The sequence below is a fragment of the Aythya marila genome (genome assembly GCF_965140915.1).
Source record: "Aythya marila genome assembly, chromosome: 22".
Classification (NCBI taxonomy): domain Eukaryota; kingdom Metazoa; phylum Chordata; class Aves; order Anseriformes; family Anatidae; genus Aythya; species Aythya marila.
In genome coordinates this window covers 6,798,388-6,810,623 of record NC_139063.1, presented here as the reverse complement: position 1 = coordinate 6,810,623, position 12,236 = coordinate 6,798,388, and positions in this window count along the sequence as shown.

Genomic DNA, 12,236 nt, shown 5'->3' with positions numbered 1-12,236 from the left:
TTACATGTTTTGCTGTAGACCTTTGGATTGCGCTTCATTTGTGAATGTATTAACAAAACTCTTTGACAATAATAAGCTTTAAGTAATGAGTGGCAACTGGTGAATGGAGCCTCCATCTGTTCTCACCCACAATGTGCAAAGTCTACCAAAGTCAATGGACTTCTCTGATGAATTCAGTGGGCCTTTTGCCAAAATCTCTGTGAATAGAAGATGCTTGTGCATATATTTATGAATGGTGAGGAATGGAATATGTGCAAATCCAGTATCCACTAAGTGCCCATGAAACTGCTCCTAATGCACTTTTTTTCAGACTCCCAGCAACTGTCTGTCTGAAAATTTCATGCGTTCTCGTTGCAGAAAGAGGAACATTTCCTATAGAGCTGGGGTCAGTGGTGTTGCTTTATCTGTTTGCTTGAAGTCGAACAAGCCAGTACTACCAGTACTGGAAAGGGGACTGGGACTCATGTGGGGTTTGTGAAGAGCCTGCCTGGCTTGTTCGGTCCTGCTACATTTAGGCTGTCTTCACCACAGACTCATAGTCCCTCTTGGTGGATAAAGCCATGGGCCAAAGAACTGCAAGAATATTCTGGGGCAAACACATCTGTCTGTCACTGCAAGACAATCATGCAAGGAGCCAGTGGTGACTGGGGTTTTGTTCAAATGTTGGCTTCTCTCTGCTAAGAGAAAGCCAAGAGAAAGAGATGAGCACAGCTCTTGCCGGAGTGAAGGAGCAGGTGCCTCTCTGCAGCCCTGGGACAGCATCTGTTTTGATTCAGAAGAGGATCACATTAGAAGGCAAATGACACTGCTTCCCTGGTGCAGAAGAGATTTTGAAGACTTCAGCACTGTACCTCTGATTAATCTAATTTGCCTTGGGATTGTTTTTTATTATTATTTTTTAAATCACAGGCAATTGCTGCAGTCACAGTGTTTATCTAGTAATAAAAATTCCAGAGATGTTGTGACTCCTATGGAGGAAAACGAGACTTGGGAAAGAATTCTATATATGTGCGTGCAATGTACATTGCTCTAAATTCATTAATTTCTCTTAAGGGGCTCAAGAACTGTTGAAAAGGCACATATGGAGTCAGCACATAATGAGCCCAATTAGGAATGACTTGAACCCATTTGGACATGCTGAGTTGCCACAGCCAGTTGAAGAAAACTGAAGAGTTAGTCTGGACATTTTTTTTTTTATTTTTTTTTTTCTGTTATAACCACCCAGAATTATCTCTCAAATTGTGTTTTGACATTTCAGGATAAGTGTATAAGTATTCAAGCCCCCATACAATATTGCCCACCTGAACACTAGCATTTTCCTCTATTCCACCCCTTCATTTTTTATTTTTTTTTTTTCTATTTTAGGAACTGGTGTCTAGAGTGAGAAAAAAAAATACTGAGAGATAGAACAGGAGGAAGGTCGAGATAATGGTGTCACAGTCTCTCCTCCAGCAGAGCTGAGACATGGGTAGGGACAAGAGCCCTTGTCATCATAGCACATTGCCTGAAGGTGTCTGACCCCTAGCCCACTTCACAGAGGCTATCAGTGCAAAACAACTTTCATTTGCTGGCTGTCCTGATCCCTTCTGCCTCCCTTTTGCATGTGTCCCTGAGGCTGAATGACAAAGATAAAATTCTCTTTCACATCTGCTGTAAAACCTTTGTGATTGTCTCAGTTTCACTTTCCAAGCTGGGGTGCAGTGAAGGGACATCTGCAAACGGAGCCTGAGGGCCCCTACCTCTGCACACTGTTTGTCTCCTTCCTGCTGCCCCAGTTCACAGTGGTCAGCACTTGATTGTCCTCTGACAATCCCCGCTGTCCTCTGGGCAGCACATTTCACTCATCAATAGAGGGGGGAAAGTTTCCTTAAAGCTGTAGAATATAGTTGAAAGCTACAAGAATGGGGATGGATGGGAAGAGGTCTTACTCCACCTTACAATTTTAGGTTGATGATGCCTCCCAAAGTAAGCACAAGTGATGTACAGCCACTGCCTCAACCCTTCTCCTGGCAGCTCTTTGGAGGGTTGCAGTTGTGGTTAGTGTGGAGTTAAATATGTTATTTATTTACTTGTGTGTGGAATTGCTGAATTGCGCATTTGAGCTTTTCAAGATCTTGTGCACGAAGCAATCATGTTGGCATGCTGGGAGACATCTGGAGCCTAACAAACCTCACTCCTGCCCCTGAGTGCTGCAGAGGGCAGAGATGAATGTGGGCATGCCTGACAGCACCTTGCATGAGCAGCACTGGCTCATTTCTTTTTCCCTGGCCCTTGGTAGTGGTTGTCTCATCAAATGCAAACATCTTAATGACTTGAGCTATTCAGTGGATTTCCTCACTATTATCCTGACTAAGCTATTTGCTCTACTTACAAGCTGGCAGGCATTCCAGGTCATCTGAAAATGCTTTGTAAAGTTTTGCACATCATTAGATCTAAGTAGGACGGTTATAAAGCAGTGGAGAGAAGTTAAAAGGCAATTTACATTTTATGAGAAATGCAGGTACCCTGGTGATAAGCTTTCCAGCAGAGGATCTGCAAATCAGTGAGCCAAGAAGTCTAACACTGGTAGAAATCCCAGGCTTTGTTCCCAAGGGACATTTTCCTATTTCTCTTCTTGTGGGTGATATCATAATACCCACAATAATACCCACACCCCTCCCCACAGTGTCATTTGAGCTGGCACTCTGCAAACTGTCACCAAAAGGTCAATTGCTTTGTGTTTCACACTCGGAAGCAAAGCTTTGCTGTTGATATCAGTCACCATTTCATGGTGGAGGGGCTCAGGGTCAGCTCTGTGGCAGACAGCAGCTTTTTGCTGCTGCCCTTTCTCCTTTTCAAACAGGTTACCACTTCTCTGTGTGCAGCACTAGTGTGGCAGTAATGGTGCTGAGCATCGACTGGGAGACTGGCTGACATTGTCCTCGGGCTCTGTACAGACTTGGTGCCGTGCTTTTATTTGTATAAATCTCTGTTTATACTAAGAAATGAAGATTCCTTTGGCATTTGAATAAGGAATCTGGCAACTGCAGTTCATTCAGCAGAGAGACAAGCAATACTGCTCTTTGGTTCACTTTCCATGTTCAAATGTGCTGCATCTGTGCCCTCTCCAGAGCAGCTTATTGTGCACTAAGCCTGTCCACAGGGTGAGTGATTTTCCTAGTGCTGACAACAATTTTGTACTAACTGACGTGTTCAGTGCTGTGATAATCCGGACCAGACAAAACCAACTGCTGGACAGGGGGTAGAAGGTAGACAGAATTTTATGTGCAGTCACAACTCGTAGTGCCTCCAGGAACAAAATTTGAGGATCTTCTGGCTACATTTGCATAAAGGCAGCCTTCTTCACTGTGCTAAAGGCTTAACATTATTATTTTTTTTTTCTTTTAAAAAATATAACATAAATATAAATATAGTGAGCTGTATGAGATCACTAAAGTTATGTAGGTATTGGAGATCACTGTGCTCCAGCAAGCACTCCAGAAGGTTTCTGAAGGCAGCAGGCTCTACTATTCCTGTCTGCTGCAGCAGTCTTACATGGATGAAATCAGTGCATGATGAGCTGCTGTTAATAAAAAAAAAACATTTCTGCACCATTATGGTGGTGCAGTAACAGTGCCAAGAAACAGCCCATGCCACTGTGGGCATGGCTTGCTTGGGCCAGCTGATGATTTTCCAAATTATTTCTGGGCATAGTTCAAGACTCCTTGTAGTGCAGATTCCAGTCTTGTTATTCAGGCTGGATCTACCATGCTGTTCTGGAGTCTCAGAGAGTTTAATAGTATGGATGTGGGAACATCCGGAGTGCAAACCTCTTGCCAGTGGTTTGGTGAACATTTAGTTCAGTCATAGAGACCTGAAAAGATTGCACATGTGAATATCTTTTGCACTAACAGATTGCAAGGATTGTATTGTCTATGTAAAGCTAAAGTACTTGAAAAGAAGTAGCAGAGCTCGAAAACTCCATCAGCAAAAGTAAGACTGTGGCTCACTAATAAATTGGAGCAAGATGCTTCAACTGGCAGGACAGTGTTTCACTGAAGTGTGGCTTTTGGGACAGGAATTCACAACTGGACAGCTGAGACATGTTTGTGTTCACAGTTTGAGTCCTGGTTAGTTTTCTCTGTCCTTGTGGCAGAGCACGAGGATGTGCTGGATATCGACTTGGCAAAGAGCACTTTCTGCCTCCAGTTTTGGCACCATGGCTGGTTCCTGATAGTATCAATAAATGAAGCAGATGTCCAGAAAGCAGCAGTGTCCATCTGCCTGTGTTTGTTGATCTGTTATTTGGACTCGAGCTACTTACAAAATCTGCTTTTTAAATGCTCATTCTGGGGGGCTACTCTGAAAGTCTCAGAAGCAATTCTGGCTGGCTGACTGGTCCTGTGCACTGTCTTCCCATGGCAGATTACCCCTGACATTTTGTTCCTATTTATTGCTCAGCCCAAACACTGTCTGCACATCTGCTCTTATTCCAAGCACCCTGAGTATCCACAATCCAAATCGTCCCAAGCTGTACAGAAGGTGAATCCTGCATGGCCAGGACCTTGGATGGTCATGACCTTGCATGCTGCTTCTCAGCCTTGCTGTAGAATAGGAAAGGCAAACCTCTAGAACAGCCCTGAGCCCCTTGTCTGAAGAAAGTAACCACTGGGACATTACTGGCCAGTGCATACTGCTGGGTCATTCCCCCAGCCTCTGTTTTTTGGGTAGCAAGTGTTACTCCTGGAAAAGGTCTTGTTGAAATCATGCTTGAGGGTCTCTCTTTTCCAAAGGTGCAACCCTGCCTGGCTGGAATCCAGGCCATGCTTCCATCTCACTTAATCCATGTTTCTAAGCTTTTCCTGCCAATCAGGATGGGGTTAAGCCTGCTCATTAGTGAATGAAATGAGATTATCTGGCTCCAAGAGCCTGTGCCTGGTGTCTGCTCTGCTCTGTGTTCATGCAGGTGCTTCAAACACCAGTAACTAAGAACTGACACAGGACTTGACATCATAAACTCACACATTTTGAATCTACAGAAAAGAAATTGCCAACATTCAGCCATGAAAGGCTGATAGACAAAGTCGCTGCCCCAGCACTGAGCCATGGGGAGCAGAGACACAGCAGCCAATTGCAAGATCAGGACAAAAGCAGGAAGAAGTTCCCCATTCCCCAAGAGACAGCATGGTGTAGGTGGCTCTGGCACAGCCTACTTGTACATCCTTTCATCTCTCTCCTCCCCTTCACCCCTCCCCCCCCAGCACCGTGTTAGCCCCACCAGGAGAAGTCCTGCCAGACTCTGGTCTGAGCGAAACAGCTTTTGAGAACAGGAACTCAGCCTGGACACATCCTGAAGCAGACCCCGCTACCTTGGGGTATGGCTCTCTTAGTCTTGATGGGTCCTTGCCTGAGAACAGCTCTGGTGTTTGCTGGGCAGTGTAGACTGGCCCACAGTCCTGATTAAAAATTTATTCTGAGGAATTGCCCAGCCCCGTGGACCATTGATTAAACACTGGAGTGGCCAAAGAATGGGGGAACAGAGCCCAAGGGATTTTCCTGCTGGATCATGGCCTCAGCTTGGACATGGAGATGATTCCTCACAAGGCAGATTCCTGGACAGTTGTCTCACTTCTGTGAGAGCAACTGTGAGAGACTACCAGGACAGGCTAATGCTGGAGAAATTGTCTGAGGAAAATCTTGTGTCTCCAGCATGAGAGGATTTTAAATTCAGGTCAGACACATTCTTCTCATAAATGACAGAAGCACCACTGTGCTAAAAAGTGGATTAGCTGGCATCTTGTGGTGTCTTCCAGCCCTGTTTTCTTATCATCCATTTGCCTTTTTATGGGCATACCTTGTAAGGAATTTGTAATCATTTTGTAACTAATGCAGCCAGATCTTCTTCCTTCACCATCACTCATAGCCAGCGAGCTCCTATAATGCAAAATGAACAGTAATTCCTTTTTGAGTGTCTTTACACTTGGAAATATGGTACCACCTCTGAAAACATAGCTATAGTTGTCAGCATCATACAGAGCATCCTCTTCAATGCCTTCATCTCCTTCAAGCTGTTATTTCCCAGCCTTCTGCCTATTGGCCTGCTGCTGGCTCTGCTCTGCCACAACTATTATGGATCCTGGTATGTCTCCACACTGCAGCAACTCCCACTTTTCAGGTCCGGTTGGTTTCAGGAAAATTCCCAGTGGGGAAGGGCAGGTGGAGAATAGGGCTAGGAAAAAGATATGTTTACGGTAAGAGGGGAAGTGCCAGATGCTGGGCACTGAATGTCTGCAAGGAGGCAAGGTATTTCCTCACCTTCCAAGGTCAGATATAAAAGGTCTGTCTCAGCAAGGTGGCGACCATATCTCTTAGAACAAAGATGTCACCAATGCAACTCAAAGTGTGTTCAAATAAGAACTGAGTATCTGTCATTTGCCTGTGGGATTCATGAGGCTGGGGTTAGCAGTTTAGGGAGCTTTGAAATCACATTGGCTATGTATAGAATAACATTAGTATCCACAGTCCCAATAAGTAACACCAAGGAAAATTTGGGTTAAATTTTGTGTTCCTTGGCTGAACGATGTTTATATTGGGTTAGGGACCAATATAAGGCCTAGATAAGAGCCAATTTTTCATAGAATCATAGAATATCCTCAGCTGGAAGGGACCCACAAGGATCTCTGAGCCCAAATCTTGGCATCATCATATGCTCTGTCAGTCTGGTCTGGGTGTATCAGAAATGGCTGATCCTGCCTGGCTCTCCTGTTTGCTGGCAAGACTTGTTTTGCTTCAGTTCAGCTTACCCTCATCTGTTCACCACTTTGGATTCACTAATGAGGTTTTTCAGACTGAAATTTCCCTTTAAACAATGTTCTCATCTTGCTTGCTTTCTGTTGAGAAATTGTCCTTCTGTAGTGATGAATATTCCCACTGACTGAGTTATGCTCAGCCCAGGAAAAGGTGAAGGTGTCTTTGGTGTCTTGCAGCTGTCTTTCTGAGCTATCAGAGAACCTGGGAATCTGTGAGACCCAAAGCCAATGCACTCACTAAGCTTTTGTGAACATGTGTGTATTTCTGTTTGTGCACACACCTGTGTGTCTATGTCCATGTGTGCTTTTGTCTGTTTATGTGTGATATAAGCATGATATGAGTTTGAATCCATTCTTGCAGGCTGAGCTTTAAAGATGCAGATGGACCTGCAGTGTCTTGTGCTTCTTTAAAGCAGACAATACTGCTGAAAACCAGCCACATCCATATCACAGGTTATTTAGGAATCAGCTTATTTATATGCAATGTGCACTCTGGTACTTAGGCTCAAGGCTCGTTGCAAAGTCACTGGACTCAGCATGTGAATGTTTCACATTCTCTACTGCAGCACGCTAAGCCCTGTGCCATGTAGATGTTCTCAGAGTGTAGTACTTGGCTGGATTCTTGAAATGCTCTGCATAAGCAAGGTTAGGGGAGTTTCTCTCACTAACAGTTCTTGAATTTTTCCATTTCCTGTCTTTTAGGCATTCATATCAGCAAAGAGATGCCTCACAGAGAGACCCTGGTGGACTAGAGGGCTGGACAATCACCACTGTATGAAGTTTAACAAGAGCTGGATTCTACACCTGGGAAGGGGCAACCCTGGCTATACATAAAGACTGGGGGATGTGAGGCTGGAGAGTATACATTATAATAATAATAATTATTAGAGAGTATACAAGAGATAGCTACAAAGATAGTGAAGGGTCTGGAGGACAAGACATGTGAGGAGCAGCTGAGGTCCCTTGGTTTGCTCAGCCCAGAGCAGAGCAGGCTGAGGGGAGGCTTCATGACGGCCTGCAGCTTCCTCATGAGGGGAGCGGAGGGGCAGGTGCTGAGCTCTGCTCTCTGGAGACAGCAACAGGACACGAGGGAACGGCATGGAGCCAAGGGAGGGTCAGGCTGGATATCAAGAAAAGGCTCTTCACCAAGAGGGTGGTTGGGCACTGGCACAGGCTCCCCAGTAATGTGGTCACAGCACCAAGCCTGCCATGAGTTCAGGAAGTGTTTGGACAATGCTCTCAGAGACAGGATTTGATTTTTGGGTGGTTCTGTGTGGAGTCAGGAGTTGAACTTGGTGATCCTGGTGGGTCCCTTCTACCTCAGGATATTCTATGATCTTGTGAAAAAAGCAAGGTCTAGAAAAGAGAAGGTGTGGCCAAAGTGCCTGTGTGTGCCTGACCTGAAGGGAGAAAGTCATGCAGTCAAGGACTCTCTGAGGGGGGAACCAGGTGCTTTCTTCCCACCTCATGCAGCTCACAGGCAGCAGATAAATCTGAGGGGGGATGAATGGACCTTTATTGTCTAGATGATATGAAACAAATAGTTGCAAGACTCAAGTTGTCATAGGAGTCCCAGGGACAAGTGTCAAGGAAGGTGGTTTTCAGGACACATGGACATTGTGGTAGAGAACCTACATGGTCTGTGGATATAATCTTTGCTACACAATGAAGAACAGATGTATGTGAAAATGATCTGAAAGCCTTCCTGCTCACTATGGCAACAAAGAACCTGACCTATGCCTTGGCCAAGTGACCCAACCCTAGCACTAAATATGAGAGCTTCCAAATTCTCCTGCAATGATTTCACTTGGGAAGGGTGCTGCTATGCACCTGGTAGCCCAGCTCCTCTCTGGCACACTGTGGTGGCCACACACTGACAGGCTCCAGGGACCATTCAGGAGCCATGTGGCAGCTTGCCTTTTTCTGGGCTTTTGATGGAGCAACCAGACACCATTGGAAAGGCCACTTGTTTCTAGAGGTATTTTAGGTTCCCCAGCTGCCGTATGTCCTCTCTTTCTGTTTTCTTTAGTACTGACTGGAACATCCACACATACGGTCATGGGGAAAAGTTTCCAACTCTCATGATGCAGCGTGAGGATGACCAAGGACATTACAACCAAGCGTGTGTACTCCCCCCAGAAGGGCCTGTGTTTTTGCCAAGGAAAGAAAGAGAAGCACCCACAGCAGCAAGCAACTCTGAAAAGACACATTGTCATCACTGTTGCTGAAATTCACCAAATAAATGGAAATTCAGCTTTTGCTAGATCTGTCTCAATCTCTGGATTTTGTTCTTTGCCATCAGGGTCATACTGGCCCATATGGTACTGGCCCATAACAGAGCATTTCTGTAAACCCCTGATAACAACAATAGTAACTGAATATTGGTGAGAAATGTGTGGAGATGCTCTCTGTTCCTTTTGAGGCTTTTACGGAAGGAGCAAACAGGTTAAGCTCAGCTGATCCATAGAGTTAGAGGAGCAAAGCCATCCTGCTTGTCAGTATTACGTTGCTGGTGTCCCAGTTCTGTAAACATCCTCTCACCAGGGCCTAAATCAGTCTGTCACATGTCACTGCACCATGCCTGTTATAGCCCCATGGAAAATAAGAGTGTTGCAGACCACAGAAAATAGCTCCAGTCACACTGGGGAAGCTTAGACAAGGCTGTTGTTGACACCCATGTGAATGGGGAATATGCACCATGGCACAGGATGGGTGCAAACACACGTACCGCCTTTGTGCCCATGTAAAGACTAACTGTTTTAATGTCTTTTGAGAAATCAAACAACAACAACAACAAACAAAACAAAACAACAAACCTTCCTGCTAGGTTTTATTTCCAAATGAAGAAACTGCACTCTCAACCTAAGGTGGACCCTGGGTGATGGATGAGCAACTGCTCTTTGACAAACCCAGATTTCCAACATAACCTAAAGAAGTGGGAGCCAGGCACACAGACAGTAAGCATGTTATTCTTCTCCCTGTAGGTGCCTACCTGCAGCCAGTGGGAGAGCTGGGGCTATATCCTTACAGAGGGCAGGGAACTGCATGGAGAACAGAGAATGTGGGTACCTACAGGTTTCCCATCACAAAACCCCATGGGGAGGCCAACTAAGCCTTTTTATTTTCAGCTTAGCTGAAGTAGACAAAATCTTGAAAACAAAGACAAGGTCAGAATGCAGTAGGTAAGAAACTAATGGGATTCAATGTGCATTTTTAATGCTAAAGTCTCCTTCTTTTAACCTGATTTCATATTTTTGAGGTTTGACAGTGACTAGCAGCAGTGAAACTCATTGATAAATAAACTGTCCTTTCTGTACTCCTAGCAAAACAATCCTGAAGGTGCATACCTGCCCAAAATCTAGGCAAAAGCAACAAAATAATTATAAAAGCAGATTCAAACCCTGTAAGTGTCCTGAAAAACAAAACCAAGCAAAACAGAAACACAACCATCCATTTTTGAGGTTTCAGTTATATGCTTTTGGTACAACTGTTTTCTTCACTGTTTTATTGTTTAAACAGCCACAAGAGTAACAGCAATTACAGGACTGCTGTATCTGAGAAACCCTCAACTCACTGCACTCTAAATCTGTGGAAATTTACTGTGCAATCACCACGACACAGGGAAAAAGTTCTTCCTCCTAATCCCTCATACCGTAGGATTACTGCTACTAACAATAGCATATAAAACACTCAGGAAGAAGTGTGATTTTTCCGATACTGGGCACTGTGATGTTCCATGCTGCAAAAGATCCTCTTGGTTCAGTTACACATCTCTTTGCTGGCTTTGTGTGGTGGCAAGTGATGGCCACTTGGGCACTTCTGTGTTGCTCCAGCTGGTATTTGGTGATGTCTTGCTGAAAACAGAAACCAGAAATGCAAAGACATTCTCAGTAGGCTTGAATGGCCAAACTTGTTCTCTCTGCTTATAGGAAATGAAAGTTCAGTTTTATGAAAAGGTGGCAAAAGATGGAGCTTCCCAAAATGACTGATTTTTTAGACAGAAAGAAACAAAGTCCTCTGAAATCATCCTTGTGAAGATGTGAGTTGGGTCCTGGCAGCCTAAAACAGCCCTGTGGTTAGTACGTCACCTTGGGAAAAGAAACAGCTCAGGTACTTGAATGAGTTTTCTGCACCACATAGCACTCATGAGAGACAGCCTTCTGGCCCAAGGAACATTTAATTACATGCCCTGGATGAAAGTGGTTGTTTCTCCAGTCTGAGCCCAGGGCATGCACTGGGATTGAGAGGTATGAGCCAAGCTTCTGACTTCACTCAAACAAAGACGATGCTTGAATCTCTGTTTTATACACCTAACCCTGAAAAGCATCTGTCAAACCAGGCACTTTTTTTCTGCCAGAAGTTCTGATAAAATTGTTTCTTGGGAACATGCCTGACCAATCTGCAGTTTGTACTTGATTTCCCTGGATATTCAAACAATCCAGCTACTGACAGGATGTTTGCTACAAAAGAGTCCTGCGGTTCTTCAGAAAGCACTCTGGCACCCTCCCAGCTAAGGAGTAGGAGCATATCAGGTAGATCATCTGAGCAATTTAGGCAGAGGAGCATGGCACCACTGCAAAACACTTGTGCTTGGTGCATTGGAAAAAATAGGTGCAGATGGAAAATATAAGGGAGAGAGGGGAGAGAGCTGATTAATGTACTCCTGGGCAAAAGAAAGCCAGGTACCTTGTATCTAGGGACCTGCACAGCCCTATCCACAAGCAAGATAAATTCAGGTTGTACATGTAACTGTCCAGGCTGAAAGAGAGACTTAGTGTAGGTTAATCACTGCCTAGCTTTCTAGGATGGATGGCAGTCTGGGTGATGGTCCTGGTCCAAATACCCAAAGAATCCTGCTGTGCACCAGCCTCTGGGAAGCTCAGATTCTGTGCATGGACACAGGGCATCAAGGCATCTTTCCTGGGAGGAGAGAGCTTGCATCTGTGCTGAGGCTCCTTCCATGTTCTTTGCCTTAGGATGGGGCATGTCACTCAGAGTAGAGCTTAACCTTGGGCCGGTTCATCCAGTGGCAGGAGCTGGGCAAACTGTCCCACTGGGACAGCTCAGCTCCACGATTCCTCGCTGCCAGGGAAAATGCCCTTTACGTGACCTTGCTGGAGCCTGCAGTGCTGTTGCCATCAGCAGGAGGAAGAGCAGTGAAGCCACAGCTCCTGAACCTTCCCTGTCCTGCTGCCCTGTGTTTGCCACATATGCACAAGTACTCTGCCTTTCCACCTCATTGGCACTGAGAACCCTGGTGCGGATCTTAGGGCAGAAAAACCCACCAGTGCTGAAGAGAGCTTTGAACAATAGCAGGGTTCTTCAGAGAAATGTACAGACTTGCCAGTGACTTTTGTGTTGCAGAAGCCCTAACCTCACCCCTTCATGTGAAATCTGTTGTGACTGCCTCCTGAGCAGGCAGAGCCAAGCAATGCTGCTTGCCTATGG